The 27,796-nt window shown below is 36.4% G+C and overlaps 1 long non-coding RNA gene across 1 annotated transcript; it reads right to left on the minus strand.

Moving 5' to 3' along the window:
- Nucleotides 1-16,155: 16,155 nt before the first annotated feature.
- On the minus strand, nucleotides 16,156-19,658 carry LOC143863873 (uncharacterized). The gene is made up of 3 exons (XR_013241018.1): nucleotides 19,290-19,658; nucleotides 18,823-19,075; nucleotides 16,156-18,755 (listed from the first exon to the last, which is right to left on the minus strand). It is a non-coding gene; the product is annotated as an uncharacterized LOC143863873 (long non-coding RNA).
- Nucleotides 19,659-27,796: the final 8,138 nt, after the last annotated feature.

Raw genomic sequence — 27,796 nt, forward strand, 5'->3', positions numbered from 1 at the left:
TGGATTTAAGATAGGCAAGCATTTGAATTTTCCAACCTCTAAAATTTGTTCCATTAAAAAATGGAGGAATTATAGTGGATTGACCTAGCTCATAATCCATTGGATTGTCACGGATCTTTATCGCTTGTAGATTTTGAATTTTAAAAATCTCTTTAAGAGCCTAAGCTTTGATACCAAGTGAAATACAAAGTGACAACCCAAGACGGGGGGTGAATTGGTTAATTAAAAATTTGGGGCTTAATTAATTGGATTCCTAAAATCAATTTACCAATCAAGCCTTAACATGTTTAACCCTTGATCAATTAATAGAGATATTAAGAGTAAGGGTTTGGATGTTACTTTAAGCATGCATTCACTAACCCTTGTTTGATTAAAACATAGATACAAATTGGGTTAGAGATTACAAATCACCACAATGCGCAAATGAGAAGGAGAAGAAGAAAGCATTCACAAGGCACAAGATTTATAGTGGTTCGGTCACAACTTGAGGTACTCCACTCTTCCAAGTTTTCCTCCTTGGGATTCTTCAGTAACCACTAAGATTCTTTAAAGGGCAAATCTCAAAGCCTTACACTAACTCCTTCAAAGGGATCACACCCTTTTCTGCACGAAGCTTTTTCGAGGACACCTTCCTCGTACACTTGATTTACCTTTCTTTCCGGGCCAAATCGGAGACCCTCAAACATAGAATGAAGAAATAAAAAGAAAGAAACTCTCAATGCCTCTTGATAGGCGGATTATAAAGTTGTAAGCACAAACTCTCCAAAGAATATATACAAATGTAAAGCCTATGGAGATCCTCTTGATAGAATGTAAAAATACAAATTCGAAAAGGTTTAACCTTTCATATAAAAGTTTTGGTTCCAGAAGATGGGATTTTATCTTGAGAAAGGTTATGTAGAAAGGTTTGGCTAGTGTATATATAGGCCACAAGAAAATATCACCGTTTGGGGGTAAAACTGTAATTTACAGGATTGAAAAGGTCAACATGCGAAAGCCCCAACGGATCTATTTCCCAGTCGCGGCGGTCGACTGAGGCACGGCGGTCGCCCACCCTTAACGGGCTCTTAATTTGAAATTCTAAATTCATACCGGCGAGTGCTTACTGTTTGAATTTAATTTTCGCACAAAACACTATTGCAGTCGACCGGACCCATGGAGGGCGATCGCCCACACCATACTGGATTGTTTCTGTTTTGAACAGAAACGTATCTGCGGTCGCCCAGCTTGACCCGGTCGACCGGCCCGATAAATTTCGAGATAACCTGGATTTCCATGTTCCATCCCGCAGTCGCCCGGCATAGCCCGGTCGACCGACCCTGAGTGAAATTTCATTTTAACTTTAAAATCTAGGGGCTTTTGGGCTATGGTCTTTGGGCTTTAGTCCAAGGTTTTCAAACACATTTTTGGGTGTGTTGATGGTTTTCAAAGATATAAAATGTTAAGTATAAAAATTATTTTGAAAACCTTTTGAAACTGCATTTTATATAAAATCAAGAGGACTCCAAATACATTCTAAAAATAAGAACCTTTAGTATTCTTGGAATGCTTTGGCTCCTTTGCACTTTCTTGGACTTCATCGGCTTGAGTGAACATTTTGACCTTATCTTGGCACTTGTGACATCCTTCAATCTTCACTGCATGATGTGAGGTGCATGAGGTGTCACCAATGACTTGTTCAACTCCAAGCTTCTTCTTGACACTTGCTTAGGAAGTTGTGGGATCTTCATGATGAGCTTCTTTACTTGAGCATCTTCAAATGAGGATGACTCAAAAGTAGGTGCAAGCTCTTGGTTCCTTTGATCCTTGATCCACAAGTCATGTGTTGTGTTGAGTTGTGTAATGGCAATATAGCATATCAAATTCCTGTATAGAGCACAACATCTCAAAGTAACACATTAGTCTGACAATGCTAATCAATTTGTGTTTGCAAGTATCAAAACAAGAAGGTAAGGTGAATGAATGAACCAATGTGCACCCTTGGGCTTACAGTTTCTTATTTTAGAAACTTTATAAAACATCCATCTTTTAGACATAGCAAACCCTAGAGATGGTGTCAAGGAGCTTTACCTAAGTTTTGAGATGAGGATGAAAAGATATTGATTCTTTTATTTAGTAGAGAAATGATGGAGATTGAAAAAATAGAAAATTTCATATTTTAGAAAGTTTACAAGACATCCAACTTTTAGACATTGGACACCCTAGAGATGGGGTCAAGGAGATTTTAGCTCAGTTTTGAGACGAGAATGAGATGAAATTGAATCTTAGATTTAGTTTATAATTGATGATGATTGAAAAAATAGAAAGTTTCTTATTTTAGAAACATTATAAAACATCCATCTGTTAGACATAAGAAATCCTAGAGATGGTGTGAAGGAGCTTTTAGCTGAGTTTTGAGATGAGGATGAGATGATATTTAATCTTTGATTTAGTTGATGAAGGATGGAGATTGATAAAATAGAAAGTTTCTTATTTTAGAAACTTAGAAAACATCCATCTTTTAGACATACGAGACCCTAGAGACGGTGTCAAGGAGCATTTCACCAAGTTTTGGGAAAAGAATGAGAGATTAACGAATCTCAGATTTAGTTGATGACAGATGAAGATTGAAAAATAGAAAGTTTTTTATTTTAGAAACTTTATAAAACATCCATCTTTTAGACATAGGAAAGCCAAGAGATGATGTCAACGAACTTTTGGCCAAGATTTGGGATAAGAATGAGCGGGTATTGAATCATAAATTTAATTGATTAAGTATGGAGATTGAAAAAATAGAAAGTTTCTTCTCTTAGAAACTTTATAAAAATCCAGCTTTTAGAGATAGGAAATCCTAGAGATGGTGTGAAGGAGCTTTTAGCCAAGTTTTGAGATGAGGATGAGATGGTATTGAAACTTAGATTTAGTTGATAAATGATGGAGATGGAAAAAATAAATTTTTTTTTATTATATAAACATCATAAAACATCCATCTTTTAGACATAGGAAACCCTAGAGATATTGTCAACAAGCTTTTAGCCAAAGTTTTTGAATGAGAATGAGAGGGTTTTAAATCTTAGATTTATAAAGGATGGAGATTGAAAAAATAGAAAGTTTTTTATTTTAGAAACTTTATAAAACATCGTTCTTTTAGACATTAGAGAACCTACAGACGGTGTCAAGGACCTTTAAGCTGTCTTTTGGGGTGAGGATGAGATGATATTGAATCTTAGATTTAGTTGATTAATGATGGGGATTGAAAAATTAGAAAGTTTCTTATTTTAGAAACTTTCTAAAACATCAAACTCTTAGACATAGGAAATCATAAAGATGGTGTCAAGGTGCTTTAAGCCAAATTTTCGGATGAGGATGTGATGGTATTGAATCGTCGATTTAGTTGGTTAAGGGTGGAGATTAAAAAATAGAAAGTTTCTTATTTTAGAAACTTTATAAAACATCTATCTTTTAGATATAGGAAACCCTATAGATGGTGTCAATGAGCTTTTAGCTAAGTTTTGAGAAGAGGATGAGAAGATATTGATTCTTTGATTTAGGTGATGAAGGATGGAGATTGAAAAAAAAGAAAGTTTCTTATTTTAGAAACTTTATAAGATATCCATTTTTAGATATAGGAAACACTAGAGATGGGGTCAATGAGCTTTTAGCCCAGTTTTGAGATGAAGATGAGATGGTATTGAATCTTAGATTTAGTTGAGAAATTATGAAGATTGAAAAAATAGAAAGTTTCTTATTTTAGAAACTTTATAAAACATCCATCTTTTAGATATAAGAAACCAAACAGATGGTGTCAATGTGCTTTTAGCTAAGTTTTAAGATGAGGATGAGATGTTATTGAATATTTAATTTTGTTGATGAAGGATGGAGATTGAAAAAATAGAAAGTTTCGTATTTTAAAACTTATAAAACTTCCATCTTTTAGACATAGGAAACCCTAGAGATGGTGTCAAGGTGCTTTTAGCCAAGTTTTGGGATGAGGATGAGATGTTATTGAATCGTAGATTTAGTTGGTGAAGGACGGAGATTGAAAAATATGAAGATTCTTATTTTAGAAACTTTATAAAACGTCCATCTTTTTTACAGATGAAACCCTAGAGATGGTGTCGAGGAGCTTTTAGCAAAATTTTGAGATGAGGATGAGATGATATTGAATCTTTGATTTAGTTGATGAAGGATGGAGATTGAAAAAATAGAAAGTTTCTTATTTTAAAAACTTATAAAACAACCAACTTTTTTACATATGAGACCCTAGAGACGGTGTGTAGGAGCTTTTAGCCAAGTTTTGGGATGAGAATGAGAAAGTATTGAATCTCAGATTAAGTTGATGACGGATGGAGATTGGAAAATATAAATTTTCTTATTTTATAAACTTTATAAAACAACAATTTTTTAGACATAAGAAACCTTAAAGACAGTGCGAAGGTGCTTTTAGCCAAATTTTGGGATGATGATGAGATGATATTGAATCGTAGATTTTGTTGGTGAAGGATTGAGATTGAAAAATATAAAGTTTCTTATTTTATAAACTTTATAAAACATCCACCTTTTAGACATTGGAAACGAAATAAATAGTAGCAATGAGCTTTTAACCAAGTTTTGAGATGAGGATTAGATGGTATTCGATTTTAGATTTAGTTGATCAAGGATGGAGATTGTAAAATGAACAATTTCTTCTGTTAGAAACTTTATAAAACATCAATCTTTTAGACATAGAAAACCTCATAAATGGTGTGAAGGAGCTTTTAGCTAAGTTTTGATAAGAGGATTAGATGGTATTGAATCGTTGATTTATTTGAACAATGATGGAGATTGAAAAAAAAACAGTTTCTTATTTTAGAAACTTTATAAGACACGAATCTTTTAGACATAGAAAACCCTAGAGAGGGTGTCAAGAAGCTTTTAGCCAAGTTTTGAGGTGAGGCTGAGGTGGTATTGAATCTTAGATTTTGTTGATAAAGGATGAAGATTGAAAAAATAGAACATTTGTTATTTTAGAAACTTGGTAAAACATTCATCTTTTAGAAATTAGAAACCCTAGTGATGATGTCAACGAGCTTTACGCCATCTTTTAGGATGAGAATAACAGGGTATTGAATCTTAGATTTAATTGATGAAGGATGGAGATTGAAAACTTAGAAAGTTTCTTATTTTAGGAAATTTATAAAACATCCATCTTTTAGACATAGAAAATCCTGGAGATGATGTCAAGGTACTTTTAGCCAAGTATTGGGATGAGGATCAGATTGTATTGAATCGTAGATTTAGTTGGTGAAGGATGGAGATTGAAAAATATAAAGTTTCTTATTCTAGAAACTTTATAAAATATCCAACTTTTAGACATTGCAAACCTTCGAGAAGGTGTGAAGGTGCTAATAGCTAAGTTTTCATATTATGATGAGATGATATTGAATCTTTGATTTCGTTGATGAAGGATGGAGATCGAAAAAATAGAAAGTTTCTTATTTTAGAAACTTTATAAGACATCCATCTTTTAGACATAGGAAACCCTAGAGATGGGGTCAAGGAGCTTTTAGCTAGGTTTTGAGATTGGGATGAGATGTTATTGAATATTTGATTTAGTTGATAAATGATGAAGATTGAAAAATAGAATGTTTCTTATTTAAAAAACTTTATAAAATATCTATCCTTTTGGCATAGGAGACCCTAGAGACGGTGTTAAGGAGCGTTTAGCCATGTTTTGGGATGAGGATGAGATGATATTAAATCTTAGATTTAGGTGATAAAGGATGGAGATTTAAAAGATAGAAATTTTTTTATTTTATAGACTTTATAAAACATTAATTTTTTAGATTTAGTAAACTCTAGAGATGGTGTAAAGGAGCTTTTAGCCAAGTTTTGTGATTAGGATGAGATGGTATTAAATCTTAGATTTAAGTTATAAATGATGGAGATTGAAAAAATAGAAAGTCTCTTACATTAGACATAGGAAATCCTAGAAATTGTGTCAATGAGGTTTTAGCCAAGTTTTGAGATGAGGATGAGATGGTATTAAATCTTAGATTTAGTAGATAAAAAATGGAGATTGAAAAAATAGAAAGTTTCTTATTTTATGAAATTGTGTCAACGAGATTTTAACCAAGTTTTAGGATGAGAATGAGAGAGTATTGAATCTTAGATTTAGTTGATGAAGCTTGGGGATTGAAAAAATAGAAAGTTTCTTATTCCAGAAACTTTTTAGAACATCAGTCTTTTAGACTTAGTAAACCATAGAGATGGTGTAATGGTACTTTTAGCCAATTTTTCAGATGAGGATGAGATGATATTGACTCGTAGATTTTGTTTGTGAAGGATTGAGATTGAAAAATAGAAAGTTTCTTATTTTTTAAACTTTATAAAACATCCACCTTTTAGACATAGGAAACCCAATAGATGGTGAAAACGTGCTTTTAACCAAGTTTTGATATGAGGATTATATGGTATTGAATTTTAGATTTAGTTGATCAAGGATGGAGATTGAAAAAAGAGAAAGTTTCTAACTTTAGAAACTATATAAAACAACCATCTTTTAGACATAAGAAACCCTGGAGATGCTGCGAAGGAGCTTTTAGCCAAGTTTTGATATTAGGCTGAGATGGTATTGAATCTTAGATTTGGTTGATAAAGGATGGAGATTGAAAAAATAAAAAGTTTCTTATTTTAGAAACATTGTTAAACATCCATCATTTAGAAATAAGAAACCCTAGTGATGATGTCAACGAGCTTTAATCCATGTTTTGGGATGAGCATATGAGGGTATTGAATCGTAGATTTAGTTGATGAAGGATAGGGATTGAAAAATTAGAAAGTTTCTTATTTTAGGAACTTTATAGAACATCAATATTTTAGACATAGGAAACCCTAGAGATGGAGTCAAGGTGCTTTAAGCCAAGTTTTTGGATGAGAATGAGATGGTATTGAATCTTAGAATTAGTTAATAAAGGATGGAGATTGAAAAAAAATAGAAAGTCTCTTATTTTAGAAACTTTGTAAAACATTTATCATTTAGAAATAAGAAACCCTAGTGATGATGTCAACAAAATTTAAGGCATGTTTTGGGATAAGCATATGAGGGTATTGAATCTTAGATTTAGTTGATGAAGGATGAAGATTGAAAAATTAGAAAGCTTCTTATTTTAGGAACTTTATAAAACATCAATCTTTTATCTATAGGAAACCCTATAGATGGAGTCAAGGTGCTTTTAGCCAAGTTTTGGGATAAGGATGAGATGAATTGAATCTTAGATTTAGTTGATAAAGGATTGAGATTGAAAAAATAGAATGTTTCTTATTTTAAAAACTTTGTAAAACCACTATCATTCAGAAATAAGAAACCCAAGTGATGATGTCAACGAGCTTTAAGCCATGTTTTTGAATGAGCACATGAGAGTATTGAATCTTAGATTTAGTTGATGAAGGAAAGAGATTGAAAAATTAGAAAGCTTCTTATTTTAGGAACTTTATATGACATCCATCTTTTAGACATAAGAAACCCTAAAGATGGAGTCAAAGTGCTTTTATCTAAGTTTTGGGACGGGGATGAGATGGTATTGAATCGTAGATTTAGTTAGTGAAGGATGGAGATTCAAAAATATAAAGTCTCTTATTTTAAAAACTTTATAAAACATCAATCTTTGAGACATAGGAAACCCGAGAGATAGTGTAAAGGAGCTTTAAGCTAAGTTTTGAGATGAAGATGAGATGATATTTAATCTTTATTTAGTTGATAAAGGATGGACATTGAAAAAATAGAAAGTTTCTTATTTTAGAAACTTTTTAAAACATCCATCATTTAGAAATAAGAAACCCTAGTGATGAAGTCAACAAGCTTTAAGCCATGTTTTGGAATGAGCATATGAGAGTATTGAATCTTACATTTAGTTGATGAATGATGGAAATTGAAAAATTAGAAATCTTCTTAGTTTAGTAACTTTATAATACATTCATCGTTTAGACATAGGAAACCCTATAGATGGAGTCAACGTACTTTTAGCCATGTTTTAGGTTGAGGATGAGATAGTATTGAATCGTAGATTTTGTTGGTGAAGGATGGAGATTCAAAAACATAAAATCTCTTATTTTAGAAACTTTATAAAACATTAATCTTTTAGACATAGGAAACCCTAAAGATAATGTAAAGGGGCTTTTAGCTAATTTTGAGATGAAGATGAGATAATATTGAATTTTTGATTTAGTTGATGAAGGATGGAGATTGAAAAAATAGAAAGTTTCTTATTTTAGAAACTTTGTAAGACATCCATCTTCTAGACATATTAGACCCTAGAGATGGGGTCAAGGTGCTTTTAACTAAGTTTTGAGATGAGGATGAGATGGTATTGAATCTTTGATTTAGTTTATAAATGATGAAAATTGAAAAATAGAAAGTTTCTTATTCTAAAAACTTTATAAAACATCAATCTTTTAGACATAGGAGACCCTAGAGATGGTGTCAAGGTGCTTTTAACTAAGTTTTGAGACGATGATGAGTTGATATTTAATCTTTGATTTAGTTGAGAAATGATGGAGATTGAAAAAATCGAAAGTTTCTTATTTTAGAAACTTTATAAGAAATCCATCTTTTAGACATAGGAAACTCTAGAGATGGGGTCAAGGAGCTTTTTGCTCAGTTTTGAGATGAGGATGAGATTGTATTGAATCTTAGATTTAGTTGATAAATGATGAATATTGAAAAAATAGAAAGTTTCTTATTTTAGAGACTTTATAAAACATCTATCTTTTAGACATAAGAAACCCTAGAGATGGTGTCAAGGAGCTTTTAGCTAATTTTTAATATGTGGATGAGATGATACTGAATCTTTGATTTAGTTTATTAAGGATATAGACTAAAAAATAGAAAGTTTCTTATTTTAGAAACTTTGTAAGACATCCATCTTTTAGACATAGGAACCCTCTAGTGATGGTGTCGAGGAGCTTTTAGCCAAGTATTGAGATTAGGATGAGAGGGTATTGGATCTTTGATTTAGTTGATAAATGATGGAGATTAAAAAAATAGAAAGTTTCTTATTTTAGATACTTTATAAAACATCCATCTTTTACACATAAGAGACCCTAAAGATGATGTCAATGTGCTTTTAGCCATGTTTTGGGATAAGGGTGAGATGGTATTGAATCGTAGATTTTGTTGGTGAAGGATTGAGATTAAAAAATAGAAAGTTTCTTACTTTATAAACTTTATAAAACATCCAGCTTTTAGACATAGGAAACCCAATAGATGGTGTCAACAAGCTTTTAGCTATGTTTTGAGATGAGGATTAGATGATTTTGAATTTTAGATTTAGTTGATCAAGGATGGCGTTGTAAAATGAAAAGTTTCTTATTTTAAAAACTTTATAAAACATCAATCTTTTAGATATAGAAAACCTCATAAATGGTGTGAAAGAACTTTTAGCTAAGTTTTGAGATGAGGATTAGATGGTATTCAATCTTTAATTTATTTAAACAAGGATGGAGGTTGAAAAAATAAAAAGTTTCATATTATATAAACTTTCTAAAACATCAATCTTTTAGACGTAGGAAATCCTAGAGATGATATCAACGAGCTTTTAGCCAAGTTTTGGGATGAGAATGAGAGAGTATTAAATCTTATTTTTAGTTGATGAAGGATGGTGATTGAAATAGAAAGTTTCTTTTTTTAGAAACTTTATAAAACATCCTTCTTTTAGATATAGGAGAACCTAGAGACGGTGTCAATGCGCTTTTAGCCGTGTTTTGGGATGAGAAGGTGATAATATTGAATCTAATATTTAGTTGATTAAGGATGGAGATTGAAAATAAGGAAAGTTTATTATTTTAGAAACTTTGTAAAACAACCACCTTTTACACATAAGAAACCCTAATGATGATGTCAACGAGTTTTAAGCTAAGTTCTGGGATGAGAATAAGAAGGTATTGAATCTTAGATATAGTTGATGAAGGATGGAGATTGAAAAATTAGAAAGTTTCATATTTTAGAAACTTTATAAAACATCCATCTTTTAGACATAAGAAACCCTAGAAATGGTGTCAAGGTGCTTTTAGCCAAGTTTTGGGATAAGGATGAGTTGGTATTGAATTGTAGATTTAGTTGGTGAAGGATGAAGATTGAAAAATAGAAAGTTTCTTATTTTAGGAACTTTGTAAAACATCCATCGTTTAGACTTAAGAAACCCTAGAGATGGTGTCAAAGAGCTTTTAGCTAAGTTTTGAGATGATGATGAGATGATATTGAATCTTTGATTTAGTTGATGAAGGATGGAGATTGAAAAAATCAAAAGTTTCTTATTTTAAAAACTTTAAACGACATCCATCTTTTAGACATCAGAAACCATAGAGATGGGGTGAAGGAGTCAGTATAAGTTTTGAGATAAGGATGAGATGGTATTGAATCTTAGATTTTCTTTATAACAAATGAAAATTGAAAAAATAGAAAGTTTCTTATTTTAGAAACTTTATAAAACATTCATCTTTTAGACGTAAGAGACCCTAGAGACGGTGTCAAGGAGCTTCTAGCCATATTTTTAGATGTATATGAGATGATATTGAATCTTAGATTTAGATGTTGAAGAATGGAGATTGAAAAAATAGAAAGTTTCTTATTTTAGAAACTTTATAAAACATTATTTGTTTTGACTTAGTAATCCATAGAGAAGGTGTCAATGAGCTTTTAGCCAAGTTTTGAGATTAGGGTGAGAAGGTATTAAATCTAAGTTTAGGTTGTAAAGGATGAAGATTGAAAAAATAGGAAGTTTCTTATTTTAGAAACTTTATAAAACATCAATATTTTAAACATAAGAAATCCTAGAAATTGTGTCAGTGAGCTTTTAGCCAGGTTTTGAGATTAGGATGAGATAGTATTGAATCTTAGATTTAGTTGATAAGGGACGTATATTAAAAAAATAGAAAGTTTCTTATTTTAGAAACTTTATAAAACATCTATCTTTTAGACATAGGAAACCCTAGAGATGATGTCAACGAGATTTTAACCAAGTTTTAGGATGAGAATGAGAGAGTATTGAATCTTCGATTTAGTTGATGAAGGATGGAGATTGAAAAAATGTAAAGTTTCTTATTCTAGAAACTTTGTAGAACATCAATCTTTTAGACTTAGTAAACCTTAGAGATGGTGTCAACGTGCTTTTAGCCACATTTTGAGATGAGGATTAGATGGTATTGAATTTTAGATTTAGTTCAAGGATGGAGATTGTAAAATGGAAAGTTTCTTATTTTAGTAACTTATTTTAGACATAGGAAACCTCATAAATGGTGTGAAGGAGCTTTGAGCTGAGTCTTGAGATGAGGATTAGATGGTATTGAATCTTTGATTTATTTGAACAAGGATGGAGATTGAAAAAAGAGAAAGTTTCTTACTTTAGAAACTATATAAAACAACAATCTTTCAGACATAAGAAACCTTAGAGATGGTGTGACGGAGCTTTTAGCAGAGTTTTGAGATTAGGCTCAGATGGTATTGAATCTTAGATTTAGTTGATAAAGGATAGAGATTGAAAAAATAGAAAGTTTCTTATTTTAGAAACATTGTTAAACATCCATCATTTAGAAATAAGAAACCCTAGTGATGATGTCAACGAGCTTTAAGCCATGTTTTAGGATGAGCATATGAGGGTATTGAATCTTAGATTTAGTTGATGAAGGATAGGGATTGAAAAATTAGAAAGCTTCTTATTTTAGGAACTTTATAAAACATCAATCTTTTAGACATAAGAAACCCTAGAGATGGAATCAATGCACTTTTATCCAAGTTTTGGGATGGGGATGAGATGGTATTGAATCGTAGATTTAGTTGGTGAAGGAGGGAGATTCAAAAATATAAAGCCTCTTATTTTAGAAACTTTATAAAATGTCCATTATTTAGAAATAAGAAACCCTAATGATGATGTCAACGAGCTTTAAGGCATGTTTTGGGATGAGCATACGAAGGTAGTGAATCTTAGATTTAGTTGATGAATGATGAAGATTGAAAAATTAGAAAGCTTCTTATTTTAGGAACTTAATAAAACATCAATCTTTTATCTATAGGAAACCCTATAGATGGAGTCAAGGTGCTACTAGCAAAGTTTTGAGATAAGGATGAGATGATTTTGAATCTTAGATTTAGTTGATAAAGGATGGAAATTGAAAAAATAGAAAGTTTCTTATTTTAAAAACTTTGTAAAACCACTATCATTCAGAAATAAGAAACCCAAGTGATGATGTCAACGAGCTTTAAGCCATATTGTTGAATGAGCACATGAGAGTATTGAATCTTAGATTTAGTTGATGAAGGATGGAGATTGAAAAATTAGAAAGCCTCTTATTTTAGGAACTTTATAAGACATCCACCTTTTATACATAAGAAACCCTAGAGATGGAGTCAAGGTGCTTCTATCCAAGTTTTGGGATGGGGATGAGATGGTATTGAATCGTAGATTTAGTTGGTGAAGGATGGAGATTCAAAAATATAAAGTCTCTTATTTTAGAAACTTTACAAAACATCAATCTTTTAGACTTAGGAAACACGAGAGATAGTGTAAAGGAGGTTTTAGCTAAGTTTTGAGATGAAGATGAGATGATATTTAATCTTTGATTTAGTTAAACAACATATGATAAGATGTGAAGGACATATATTACATATATAGTACCCCATTTATTAGAGACTAATACAAAGTATGAATCCAAAGGGCTGTCCAATAGATAGTTACCAAGGGTTTTTGGATATATTTTCCAAAAGTTACGAAGTTAGACTCAACCCTTGGGCTACAGTGACACTTACTCTCTAAGTGTCGATTTATCATGATCAAAATGATAGCCATAGTCTAGCTCATCATGATAAATAAGCATAGCACAAAAGATTTGCAATTTTGGCTCATGCTCCCTCTAAGTGTGATATTATTTTCTACAATTTCAAATTTTCTTCCCTAAGTATATACCATACAAACAAGTTAGGGAGATCACACAAATACATATACCTATTCATGATTGAGATGGTGGCACAAGGCCAATTGATTAAGTATTTTAATTATTGTGAAGGTACTGACTCCCCCTTTGGTCAAAGTGGGCTATGGGCTCCAATTGAGTAGCTTTTAAGGTTAAGGTTTGACATGTCAATTATGTAGATACTACCAACCAGAGGTGATAACTATAGATTATTTAAATATACCAATTTGGATCAATTCTATAGGATTTAGACATAAAAGAATGGACAATAAAGTACAATGTCTAAGAGAGACATCCATGGCTCATGAGTGAGAGTATACTACTATGGGTAATCATAAGGAAGATATAATTTATATCAAAACATCCATGGATAGTCTACCATGTTTGGACATAAAGGACATGACATATAAGGTGCATGGTCCAAATATTTGCATTTACATCCACAAACCACTAATATAAAGACATGGCATTAGGCACAAAGTGCATAAGCCCATAGGAAAACCAAAATGCGTGGGAGACACATGTTCCCATCACAAGCTATAGGGTATCAACCACCAAGGTGAAATATGCCGAAATAAGATATTAGATTCACAAGATGTTTTCAATTTTACTTAAATACATTGAATCTAGACCATTTTTAATTTTTCCTACAAAATATATTCTATAAGATTCTAGGGATGGATCCAAGGACTCTAAGGATAAATATCAAGTTAATACCTTGGACATATGCATTCCAAAAAAGATTTTCAAGACTATATGAATAATTTATATTACTTGTAAAGAGCAAGATTCACATTAGTCATGAAAAAATATCTAATTAAAACCTTTGGAAATACATATACTTACAACTCATCAAAAACTTTACATATAATGATAACCATTTAAGTATCATAAGCAAGTCTAGTGATAGTGTAAAGGATAACTAGGTGCACAGAGATTTTCAAATACATTTTCTCACCTAGGGCATAAAAAGTTGTCTAAGAAAGGATTTGAAATAATTTTCCTAGACATGACATTTAAGCACATAATTTTGCTAGAAGAAATAAATAAATAAATTCCAGTATATATTAATCTAGCAAATGCCATTTTTATCCAAATTAGAGTTCAAATATGAAAGATTTACTCTTATGAGTTTAACTTTAACTCATGGATAATGAAGATGTTGATATTCATATAAGATCAATCATGGTTTTCACATTAACTGCTTGGTTTTACATGTGGATGACTACTAAGTGAAAAAGGATCTAAGTCTTAGTGAGTGCACTTATAGTATATATAGATACACAAGAATCAAACAATATAAGTCTAATGTATCTATAAGTTGTTTCTTTAAAAAATGTGATCTTTAAAACACATATGAAGCTAGATGCAAGAAAATATTAATGTGACATCTAGTACCCAAATAAACTCAAGGGATATGGCATTTAAGCTTAAGATTAACTAGATACATGGGAATCAAGCATATTGTATCTAGAAGTATACATTCAATGGGATTTGACAATTTTAACTCAAACATAAACTAGACATCAAGTGAGATATCTAGGGAACCTTTTCCAATAGATATAACAATTTAGTGCAATGTGTCAAAGTCTAATACAAATCAAGTTTTAAGCATATAGACTTTGGATTTTCAAAAAGATAAATATTTAAGCACAAAAAATGGATACATGGCATTCATGCAAGATAGACATTTTTGTATCCAAACAACCATTTTCATATGATATAAACATTGAAGCACATCCCTACATCTACTAAGTCATAAATAGATCAAGTAAGGAGTTTTGGAACCCAAACCATCTTGGGTCAATGCAAGTTTGTTCTATGAAATAGATCATCTTTTCTAATCCACACATACTTGCAAGATTTCACAAACCTAAGTCTACACATAGATTTGTGATGACCTAATCTGCCACAATAATCCCATGAATCATAAGAATAGGTAGATGAGGATCTAGATGGACAATTACAAGAATGCATAGGCACACAAACATGTTTAGCATTCATTTCTTGTAGGACTTTGTTTTCCAACTCAAGATTTTTATTTTTCAATCTCATTTCTTCAATTTCTATTTTCAAGTGATTTATTTCATGAGATGGGGATGTTTTTAATTCATCTTCTTTTTTCCATCAAGATTTTGAGTTCCTCCATTAATTCAAAATTTCTCTTTTCAAGAATATTGTTATCTTTAATCAACTTATTTTCTTCATTTAGCAAATTTTGATAGTCATTTTCAAGATTTTCAAATTCCTTAGAAATTGAGTTGAGAGAGTTTTTAAGTTTTTGATTCTTGGAGACTTCAAGATTTAAGGCGTTATTTAGTTTCTCACATCCATCAAGAAGTTCTTCAATTGTAAGAGGCTCATCCATATCAAAATCATTATTTTCTTCATTGTTGTTTTCTAATGCCATAAAACATTTAACATTAAAAATATTTTCAAGTGAGGTCCATATTTCTTTGGCATTTTTACAATTAGCTATTTTCTCAAACATATGAGAAGATAAGGCACAACATATGGCATTCATAGCTTTTGACTTCAAGCAATATAATCTTTTATCATGTTCACTAATTCGCTTAGATTTGGAGTTTAAGATAAAACCATTTTCAATCACTTTCAATAATTCACTATCTAGACTCTTGAGATAAAGCCTCATATGGATCGACCAAGATCCATAGTTGGTTCCATCCAAACAAGGAAGTCTAGAAGCCATTCGGTTACCAATATAAATCTTTTCTCTTGACGAAATTTGAAAGTTCAAAAATCTATATAAGAGCCTTTAGCTCTGATACCAAGTGAAATCCCACTAGGCAACCCAAGAGGGGGGTGAATTGGGTGTCTTTAAAAAAATTATCCTGTTTAAAATATTTTGTAACATTAGTTTCAAAATCCTAAATGAATATCCTCTCTTAGACCTTTTGTCAAACACTTGTTAGATGGCTTTTGAAAACCCTAAAGTATTATTCCCTTTTTAATCTTTCTATGAAAATACTTGGTGGTTGATTAAAGATTGTAAATCCCACAACAAGGTAAATGAATTAGATGAATGGTTTATTTTAGGCCTTTTATCAAACACTTGGTAGAAGGCTCATGCAAACTTAATTAACAAGATTAAATGGGCTAATTAGCAAGGTACTAGATAAGCACGTTAATTACCATTGCTAACTACTCACTCAATTCTAAGTGTATAAATGCAAGCACAAATAAGAGTGAGGGTGAGAGAGATAAATACCTGTGGTACCCGAATCCCGCGAGAGGGGTGGGGCGCGAGCCGCCGCGCTCTCTCTCTTGGTCTCCTGTATCCACGCGATTGGCGTGTGCATTTAATTATTGATTTGAATTCGTCTTTCATGTGAACTTGGGATCACTAAGGCAATCCGAATTCCACACGAAAGAGATTGACAGAGTCGCCACCTAGATGTGGGATCTAGGACCCGAAATTAACCAGAAATCTAGACTCGCTACCTGGTTACGAGAATGGAAGGTATGGGGAGTTATCCGCCACATGCACCATTCCTGCCCGATAATCGGTCTTCGATTCCAAAAGCTAACTCTTTTAAATTTATTTTAAATGGCTCATTCAACTCTATGTTAATGTGCGAGCTAAGTGACATGCATCCTATGATCTAATTTCAATGTGAATCCTAGATGTGTATCTTGATTTATTAATTTGTCTGGATTCATTCTAAGTGAAAGTTCTCCTAGAATTCTAATTTCATGGAAAGCCCTAAATGATTTGATTAAGCATTTACAAGAAAATTAATATTCAAAACACCACAATTTGTTGTGGTGCCGACTCGCGGGTGGTATGCCGTCAGACATCCAAGCTGCCTACGTACCCAAGCCTCACTGGGATCAGAGTCGACGTAGTTCGGTGCACCTAAGCTAAGTTACATATGCCTAACTCAACTAAGACACCGACCTAGACGGGATTGACTGTTTCAACAGTTTTAGGAGAAGTTATTTAATTCAAGTTGAGGATTTTATTATCTTAGGATTTCATCTAAGATGCTATATGATTCTCATCTAAATGCAAATGGTCCCTTAGACTAATGCAGGTTTGCCTTACATCCTAGTTTACTAGGCTTGTCCTAGGGAAAGATTGGGTGACTAGTGTAACTAGACCTATGGCACGGTTGCTATACATAGCAAGCGTCCGTGATGAGGCTGGACTCCTAACTCTAGGACTCTCTAAAACTTAGGACACGACACGACACCGGTGTTCCTAAATTGGGCTCTAAGGGTCCTTACGACGGAAACCGTGATCCAACGGTTCCGAAAGACACAAGACAAATCGATTTAAATTCTCGAGGTTAGTGAAAAAAAAGATGGAAGAGATGATGAAATAGTGTGAGGGAATGAGAAAGATAGAGAAAGGTGTGACTGAACTTGGGAGTGCCAAATTGCCTACGTACCCCGCGATGGGGATCAAGCCACACGTAGTTCCGCTGGGGAGGTTGCTTGGATTTTGGAAAACAGGATTGGTATTTGGATCAGGAATCGGGTTTGTATTTGAGCATTGGACTTGAGATTCAGAAACATTGATTTAGCAATGGGATTTTGGAATTGGGAATTTGCATCAAAGAATTGAGCATATAGGAATCATCAAGGGTTTGAATTTTGGGAATTCAAAATGGGCGGGCTTATGAGATTCGGTCAAATGGATTCAGACATGCGACTCAGATTGAGTTGGGATATGACTTGGTTAGGCAAAAGGGAGGAAGTTCTATTAGGTGTAAAAGGGCATTAGTAGAATAGGGGAATGACTCGGTTGTGACATGGAAGGCCGCAACTTGGTCGAATGCGACTCGGTTGCATTGGGATGGGTTGATTAAGGAATTGGATTGAGTCAACTAAGGGGAGAGTCCAATCGGTTAAAGAGGTTGAGCATACTCGACTAGAGAGTTGGGTCAACTCGACTTGGGAGGTTGGCTAGAGTTGACTCAGTTGAGCTGGGTTGGGATCCCACTTGGATGGATTGTATTGGGGCGATTTGACTTAAGCTGCAGGTGGCCTGGCTGGGTTAGATTTAATGTAACCAGATTTATGGATAAATGGTGTGCCTCAGTGAGTGGACAAAGGTATGGCTTGGGTTGATGTGACTCGGTTGAGTTGTGCTAGGGTCAGGTTAGGTGGGGTTAATGGTTGAGTTGGATTGGATTGGGTTAATGGTCAAGGTCAAGTGCGGGTTGACTTGGCTTAGACTGGATTGGAACTGGTTGAGCGTGGATTGGGGTGCGGCTTGAGGTTTGGGTGGTTGGAGTATCTTAGGAACCAATAGGGCAAAGTGGCTCTTAAGGGGAATGAATTAATTGGGCCGAATGGGCCCGATGGCCGGGTTAACTGGGTTGGCCGGGTCTATTGTAGGGGTGTATGAGGGTACTGTTGGGTGGATGAATGAAAGGCATGTGGTGTATGATGTGTGGCTATGGTTATAGGGTTTAAGGCTTATGGGTATGGGTTTAGGTGTGGTTAATGGTTAGGTTGGATTGGGTTAATGGTTAGGGTCAAGTGAGTCGGGTCTAAGTTAGGAGCAAACCCGAGACTAGCCATGGTCTAACTAGGAGGAAGCAGGGTACAAACCAGGGTGCGGACCAGGGTGCACCAGGGTGCGAACCAGCAGGGAACCAGGGTGCGAACCAGCAGGGGAACCAGGGTGCAACCAGCAGGGAACCTAGGTGCAACCAGCAGCGAACCTGGGTGCAACCAGGGTCTAACCAGAGTGCGAACCAGCAGGGAACCAGGGTGCGAACCAGCAGGGGAACCAGGGTGCAACCAGCAGGGAAACCAGGGTGCGAACCAGCAGGGGAACCATGGTGCAACCAGCAGGGAACCTGGGTGCAACCAGCAGCGAACCTGGGTGCAACCAGGGTCTAACCAGAGTGCGAACCACCAGGGAACCGGGGTGTGAACCAGTATCGAACCTGGGTGCAACCAGCAACGAACCTGGGTGCAACCAAGGTCTAACCAGAGTGCGAACCAGCAGGGAACCAGGGTGCGAACCAGTATCGAACCTGGGTGCAACCAGCAACGAACCTGGGTGCAACCAAGGTCTAACCAGAGTGCGAACCAGCAGGGAACCAGGGTGCGAACCAGTATCGAACCTGGGTGCAACCAGCAACGAACCTGGGTGCAACCAGGGTCTAACCAGAGGCTAACCAGGGGGAACCAGGGTGTGAACCATTAGGGAAAAATAAAAATGAAGATAAGATGGGTTAAGAGAAGAGGGAAACATGTATAACTTCAAAGTCTACCATCAAGAAGAATGAGTAAAGATTGATCCTAGATGCTTCCTAACATGGTTTTTCTTTTAAAGTAAAAGATATGCATGAAAACAGACCCTACATAGAATTGAAATAAATGCCTACCTCTTTGAAAACCCACTTTGTGTTTGATTTTTCTTTGATGTTAATTCCTTGAAGATGATTCCTTGCTTGATAATGACTGCTTTTGATATATATCACCCAACGTATCACCCGATCCGGCAAGGATGGCCGAACCCTTGAAGAGATGAGGGAGAGGGATGAATTTTCTAAGAGAGGGATTCTTTTTCTTCTTTTTCTTTGGATGGTGGGATGAGAGGGTATTTATAGGAGAATGGGATAGGAGGTTAGGTGAGGTTAGGTGAGGTTAGGTAAGGTTAGGTGAGGTTAGGTAAGGTTAGGTGAGGTTAGGTGAGGTTAGGTGAGGTTTGGGTGGTTAGGATGAGAGGAGAGGTTAGGTGAGGTTAGGTGAGGTTTGGATGGTTAGGATGAGAGGAGAGGTTAGGTGGTTTTGGATGGTGAGACCCAGGTCAAGATCTGTCATTGATCTAACGATTTACGGAAATCGGGTCTCGGAATGGAATCAGGGTCCGGGCTATGAAATGACCCTAGCTTATTTTGTCCCGATTGATGATCCGTAAAGTCAGATCAAGATATTAATGACCTAAAACATATAAATCAATGATAGAGGGGGTTCTCACATGGATTTAACACACTAAATTCACTAATCAGGGTATTTTTCAATTTTTCGGATCTAATCATCTCACCAGGTACATCTCTTTATCATTTTGTTTTTTTCAAAAAATTTGAGGATGGATCAATATATTAGGTTATTGTTGGTTAAAGTAAAGCAAAATGTGGGTGTCTACAGATGCCCCTCTTTGGTAGAGACGACGTAGTCATCGAATACCAAAGTCAAAATGACAGAACCATTTTGCGTAGCTTTAATCGACAAAGGACCCCCTAAACACAATGCAACCTAATATAATGCAAGACCTTAGATGAAATCCTAGAATTGGAATGCAATAAAACAAACCCGCTGCGGTGCCGCTGGCAACGAGAGAAATGGGATACCATTTTCAAATGGATTTTCGGAGGGAAAGGAATATCGCTTTTGAACAGCTTCAGAGGAAATGAGACGTCATTTTCAAATGGTCTCAGAGAATAATGGATGACTTTTGAAAGATTCTTAATGAAAATGCAGCATCATTTTTGAATGGGCTTGGGCAAGATGAAATACCGTATTTATACGGATTCCAAGGAAATGAGACATCATAGTTGTATGATGTTCAAAGGGTATAAGAGACCATAGTTGTATGGATTCGAAGAGAATGAAATACCGTATTTGTACGGATTCCAAGGAAATGAGACATCATAGTTGTATGATGTTCAAAGGGGATAAGAGACCATAGTTGTATGAACTCGAAGAGAATGAAATACCGTATTTGTACGGATTCCAAGGAAATGAGACATCATAGTTGTATGATGTTCAAAGGGGATAAGAGACCATAGTCGTATGGACTCGGAGAGTGAAATACCGTATTTGTACGGACTCCAAGGAAGCGAGATATCATATTTGTGTGATGTTCAGAGAGAAAATATCTTTTTCCAAATGGATTCAGAGAGATATGATGATTTGAGCTTTGAGAGAAATCGAAATTTCCAATTAACAACTTTAGAAGCAAAGGATTTAATAACACTATGCAGCAAAAGAACTTCAGGGCTTAAATATGGGATGCCACTTCATTAGCAATCTGCCTCAGTTTGAGGCATTCTAACCTTCTTCTATTCGTTGACCGGAGATTATTCTTTCAAAGATCTTCGTCATTTGTGAGAGCGTCACCTTTTTCCAAGTTCCTCAGAACCTGTTAATGAACCTGCCTTCAGAGTGATTGCACCCTACAACAATTCTAAAAATAAATTTTTTTTTTTTTTTTTAAATAGAACTACAGACACTTGTAATAAAAACACAAAATAAGAAAGATTACTCCAGTAATCTCGTGATGCTTCTGACTTATCAGTATTTTCTTTTGGGTTAGACTAGCCTCTTTTAAAGAACGTTTCTCCATTGATAAACATCTTCACTTATTTTTAATACAGTGATACCTCATATATCTTTCTATCAACTTTCAGATTGCTTCAAAATTAATGCCCCTAGTTTCGAGAATCATTGTGTATTAGCTTCGCCTGACCTACCGCGAGTTCAGAGACCGATGTAATTCTTTTGGCGTGAATCCAATCTTACCACGACCAGGTCTTCCTTTTTTGGATTTTCAACTTGGTGGACCGCTCGGCCTTAACTTTTGCCTGAATCGCCTTTTCAGGTTTTCGACTCAGCGGGCCACCCCCTTACCTTTTGCCTAAGCCGCCCTTTCAGGTTTTCAACTTAGCAGGGGAATGATCCTAAATTTTGCCTAGATCGCCTTTTCAGGTTTTTCAATCTAGCGGATCTTCAAGCTCCATTTCTTTTCTTTTTTATTATTTTTTTTTTATCTTCTTTTCTTTTTACTTGAACACCAAAAGGACTTTATAGGTGAGGTAGGGTTTTTCAAAGAATGGCTTAAGGTTTTGCAAGGGTCTCGACCGAACCTATGAACAGGTTGCCTACGTATCCCAGTGTAGGAATCAGATCATGCGTAGTTCAGGGCGAATGCCCCTAGTATATTGGGATTTGAAGGAAAATTTTATTTAGGCTCAAAAGGGTTTGCAAAAGGTTATAAATTTTTTGATTTTTGGTTATGAATTTGGGATTTATTCGGCCAAAGGACGGCCTTCTGATGTTCAAGCATAGAACCTCTTGAGTTGATCAAGATTTGTTGGTTCTGGCAATATTTCTCCATTTAAATTACGGAGCTTGACGGCTTTTCCGGGTAAGATTTGGTCCACAATGTATGGTCCTGACCAATTTGGTTTGAACTTGCCCCTTGGGTCAAACATTGGTGCTCGATTCTCTTTTAGAACAAGATTGCCTTCTTCTAAATCTCTGACCTTAACCTTTTTATTAAAAGCACGGGCTATTCTGCGCTGATAACCTTGCACATGGTAAAGCGCCTTTAATCTCTTCTCGTCTAGCATGTTCAACTCTTTATACCTGGCATCTGCCCATTCATTTTCTGGTAACTTGACTTCAGTCAATACTCGGAGCGAAGGTACACGGATCTCAACAGGTAGCACTGCTTCCATCCCGTAAACAAGAGAGTAAGGGGTTGCCCCAGTTGAAGCCCTAATTGATGTTCTGTAAGCCCACAAGGCGTATGGTAACTTATTCGACCAATCTTTATAAGTTTCTGACATTTTGCTAATGATAGTCTTGACATTTTTGTTTGCAGCTTCTACCGCTCCATTTGTCTGCGGACGATAAGGCGAGGATTTATGATGCTTAATCTTGAATTCTTCGCAAAGAGAGATTACTTCCTTCTTGAAATGAGATCCATTATCTGAGATAAGTTCATGGGGAATTCCATATCTGCAAATTATGTTGGTGCGTATGAATTTAGCAACTGATGAGGATGTAAGCTTTGCATAAGAAGCGGCCTCAACCCACTTGGTGAAGTAATCAATAGCAACGAGTATGTACTCGTGACCATTAGACGACTTGGGAGAAATCTTGCCAATGATGTCAATTCCCCATACCGAAAACGGCCAAGGAGAGGTAAGAGAATGCAATTCGGTGGGTGGTACATGGATGAGATTCGCATGTATCTGACATTTATAGCATCTCTTCACAAATGTGTGACAATCTGCTTCTAATGTCGGCCAATAATACCCCAGACGTAGGATCTTCCTTGCCAACATCTTCCCATTCATATGAGGCCCACACACCCCTTCATGAATATCTGCCAGAATTTCTTCTGCCTGATCTTCAGTGACACATAAGAGTTGAATTCCATCGAAAGACCGTCGATACAACTCTCCTCCACAAATGACGAAATTAGCTGCCAATCTCTGCAAAGTCCTTATTTCTTTACTCGACGCCTCATTGGGATGCCCCTGGCCTGAGATGTAGTTCTTTATGTCTGTATACCATGGCTTTCCATCGGGACATCTTGCAGCTATTTCTATAGCATCAACATATGCAGGAGCCCATTGCTCTTGAACCGTGATGGGCCTCATCTTCATATTGTGAGGTATGTCAATCATGGAAGCTAACGTTGCTAAGGCATCGGCGAATCTATTCTTCAACCTTGGCAAATAACTGAAAGTGACGCGTTGAAATTGCTTAGCGAGAATATCCAAGTATTCATGATATGGCAATAGCTTTTCTTCTTTGGTTCTCCACTCTCCTTGAGTTTGGCAAATGATTAGCTTCGAATCTCCATATACGTCAAGATTCTCTATGCCTAAGGCCAATGCAGCCTCAAGCCCAACAATGCATGCTTCATATTCTGCCATATTGTTGGTGCAATTGAATTGTAACTTAACGGCAACGGGGACATGCTCATTTCGAGGCGACACAAGCAATGCCCCTACTCCTTGTCCTGTTTGGTTTGCTGCTCCATCAAAATAGAGGGTCCAACCAGTTTCTGGATACTCATCTTCAACCATCATGATCTCTTCATCTGGGAACATCGGCTTGAAATGCTGACTTTCTTCTCGGGGTGCTTCCGCCAATTGTTCAGCAATGGCTCGGCCCTTTACTGATTTTTGGGTTACATGAGTGATGTCAAATTCAGACAACAATAATAACCATCTGGCAGTCCTGCCTGTCAGGGCTGGTTTTTCAAAGAGATACTTCAGAGGATCCATCCTCGACAAAAGCAGGACCTTATGTGATAAAAGGTAATGCCTGAGTCGCTGAGTGGCCCAAACCAAGGCTAAGCAGGTTTTTTCTAGGACAGTATACTTTTGTTCATACTCCAACATCTTCTTGCTAAGATAATACACAGCCTTTTCATGCTTGGTTTCTGGATCTTGTTGTGCTAACATACAACCCATTGTGGTTTCTGTTACTGACAAGTAAAGCAGCAATGGATGCCCCGGTATCACTGGTGCTACTATCGGTGGCTCAGACAAACTTTGCTTTATCTTTTCAAAGGCCTGCTGACATTCCTCTGTCCATTCTTTGGAAGAGTTCTTCTTTAAGAGCTTAAAGATAGGTTCACAAGTTGATGTCAGATGAGCGATGAATCGCCTTAGGAACTGTATCCTTCCTAGGAATCCCCGAATTTCCTTCTCGGTTCTAGGCGGTGGCATCTCCTGGATAGCCTTAATCTTCTGAGGATCTACCTCTATACCCCTTTGACTCACCATAAATCCAAGCAACTTACCGGAGGTAACCCCGAACACACACTTGCTAGGATTCAGGCGAAGCTGGTATTTGAGAATTCTTTCAAAGAACTTCTTAAGGTTCGGGATATGATCTTTCCTTTCCTTGGCTTTTACAATCATATCATCGACATAAACTTCGACTTCTCTATGTATCATGTCATGGAGCAAGGCTGTAGCTGCTCTTTGGTACGTCGCACCGGCATTCTTAAGACCAAATGGCATTACCCGATAGCAATATGTCCCCCATTGTGTAATGAACGAGGTCTTAGCCATGTCCTCGGGTGCCATCTTAATTTGATTGTAGCCCGAGAAACCATCCATAAAAGATAGTAATTCATGCCCGGCCGTATTGTCCACCAAGATATCGATATGTGGTAGAGGGAAATCATCTTTTGGACTTGCCTTGTTCAAATCCCTGAAATCTACACACATTCTCACCTTTCCATCTTTCTTCGGTACAGGTACTATATTTGCGAGCCATTCTGGATATTCCACCACTTGCAGAAATCCAGCATTCAACTGCTTAGTAACCTCTTCTTCTACTTTCAGGACCCACTCAGGCTTCATTCTCCTTAGCTTCTGCTTTTTAGGTTTAATCCCAGGCAATAAAGGTAGCTTGTGCTGAACAATGTCTTCGCTCAACCCGGGCATATCTTTGTAGGACCAGGCAAAAACTTCTTTATATTCCTTAAGTAGGTTTATTAATTCATCGCGCTCTTCAGAGGATAGAGTATTTCCAATTCGTATTTCCTGTATTAAATCTTCTGTTCCGATGTTTATAATTTCGATTTCATCTTTAAGAGGCTGGGCTCGGCGCTCCTCCTCTTGTTTGAGCATATGCTGCAATTCAAGGGGAGTTTCGTCGATCCCCCCTTCCTCATCTGAGGAGGGAGTGTTATCATTATTATTAAAGTCAGAAGCAAACACAGAGACATACTGAGAATCAGATTTCATTGAATTGAAAGAAGTTACATCATTATCATTGGACTCATCCTGAACAGGTTCAGGATTCACATAGTAAATAAACTCAGAAAATGACTCGCCTGGACTAGGCACTGACACTGATTCACTCGACTTGACTAGACTTGACTTAGCAATAAAATAAGATGGAAAAACATCAGAACTCCAGTTTGAAAGATTTTCTGTTGCAGGTGCAATCTGACTCTGAGGTTCAGTAAAGGTATCATTACTCTGAATAACTGCCACTAGCATATCTTCACAATCTGTCTCTTCTTGTTCTTCAAAATTGTAATCAACATCAGGCACATTTTCTTCAAACAAAGATTCCAGCACATCTGGCTCAAGGTAGACTAACCAGTCCTCAACAGTTTTCTCAACATAATATATCGGCGGTTCTGTTTCTGGGAGAGCAAGGCCACTGAATATTTCAAAACCGGGTATCATGATCCCTGTCACTGAGTCATACCATGGTTCAGAAAACCCATAGTATGGAAACGTCTCACCTTCTTTGATAAAATGACCATTCATTGATAAGGGATATGGAGCCATTAGGAGTACCCTTCCGGTGCGGCGGATTTCTTCCTTCAATTTCAACAATTTTTCCATGGCTTCCTCCTCCTCTTCAGTAGGTACATATCCAAGACCGAAAATTCCATGGTTTGCTTTGATTGGGCGCCAGTGAGATGCCTTGCTTGGATCACGGCCCAAATTCATACCAGGGAAGTAGTTCATTTTTCTCATCATCTTGGCCACCACAGAACTGATGGCGAACGGCAAACACAACTCCTCCCGAGAGGCATCCTTGTAAGAGATAACAGCAACCTCGAATGCGAAACCATTCAAGTTGTAGTCATCTGCTTTTGCAACTGGAAGGATTAAAGTTTCTCCTGTTATTTGCCCTATTTCTGGCTCTTCATCACCTCTGACAGTGAACAACTTCCCATCTTTAATGAACTTCAATTTTTGGTGAAGGGTTGAAGCGACAGCACCTTCCTTATGTAACCAGGGACGTCCTAGAAGCATATTGAACGAGGCTTTGATATCAATAACTTGAAACTCAACCTCAAATTCTTGACCGCCCATAACGATCTTGGTGGTGAGGACTCCGACCACATTTCTTCGGGTATTGTCATATGCGAGGATACCAAGGGTTGATTCGGCAAAATCAGTGGGACCGAAACCCAAGGTAATGGCAGTTCTTAATGGACACACATTCAACGCGGATCCGTTATCTACCAACACAGATGGTACTTTCTTGCCTCCACAAACAATAGTGACATGAAGAGCTCTAGCATGATTCCGACCTTGAGGAGGCAGCTCTTGATCTGAGAAACTAATGGCCCTGGTGGCCTGGGTTAGAGCAACAACTTCAGCCAGTTGCTCCGGAGATATCTCTGAGGATACCTGTGTTGTATTCAATTCTTTTAACACAGCCTCTCTGTGTTTCTTTGATGCTATCAATAATCCCCATACAGATATAACAGCCTGAGTTTTCTTTAACTGCTGCACAACTTCATCATCTGGATCTTTCACATATTGCGGCTCCTCTCCTCGAGCCAATGCCCCTGGATTTTCGACTCTCAATTCAACAGGTTTGAAAATTCTTCCGCCCCTTGTCACATGTCTGACTTCATCCAATTCAGGCTCATCATAAGTGATAATTTGAGGGACTTGTGGCTCATAGGTGATTACCAAGGGAGGTACAGACTCTCTTAGGTGTGATTCATCACAGAATATGATTTGGGGTTCAGAGATGGGTTCTAAGGCACATATGAGGGTAAGAGGGTCAAACTCAGGATCTCCTATGGTTATGGCATTAACGGCAGCAGGAGGATTTGCATGACCAGGTAATGGGTTTTGGGTGACATTGGGTCTTGGCTGGAATGCAATGACTTTCTCATCAATGAGTTTCTGGATTCTAAATTTCAAGGCAATGCAGTTGTCAGTAAGATGACCAGGACCTCTGTGGTACTCACAGTGTAGGTCAGCTCGCCAACTTGCAGGTAGAGGATTGGGGGGAGGCCGGATGGCAGGTAAGGTTATGCGACCTGAAGCAAGACACTGCTTAAGCACCTCTGAAGATGGAATGGGAAGAGGGGTAAATTCTACCCGGGTTTGTTGCCGAGGTGCGGTTGCGGTTTGAGCATAGTCCATTACTAAAGGTTCTTGGGACCTAGAGGATTGAGCATTGGAACGGGAAATACTATTGACTTGGGCTGGAGGGGACTTTTTGAAATCTCTGGGGTTTGGGTTGCTACGGTTGAATACACCTTGAGCCATAGCCTCCTCTATCTGGGTGCCAGCCACGATGAAGTGTTTGAAGTCTGGATAGTATTGCAAAGACATGTGATACTGGAGCTGGGGGGAAATATTTTTCATGATTA

This window comes from Tasmannia lanceolata, unplaced genomic scaffold (genome assembly GCF_043159265.1).
Source record: "Tasmannia lanceolata isolate RefF3 unplaced genomic scaffold, GAP_Taslan_0.1 ptg000044l, whole genome shotgun sequence".
Classification (NCBI taxonomy): Eukaryota; Viridiplantae; Streptophyta; class Magnoliopsida; order Canellales; family Winteraceae; genus Tasmannia; species Tasmannia lanceolata.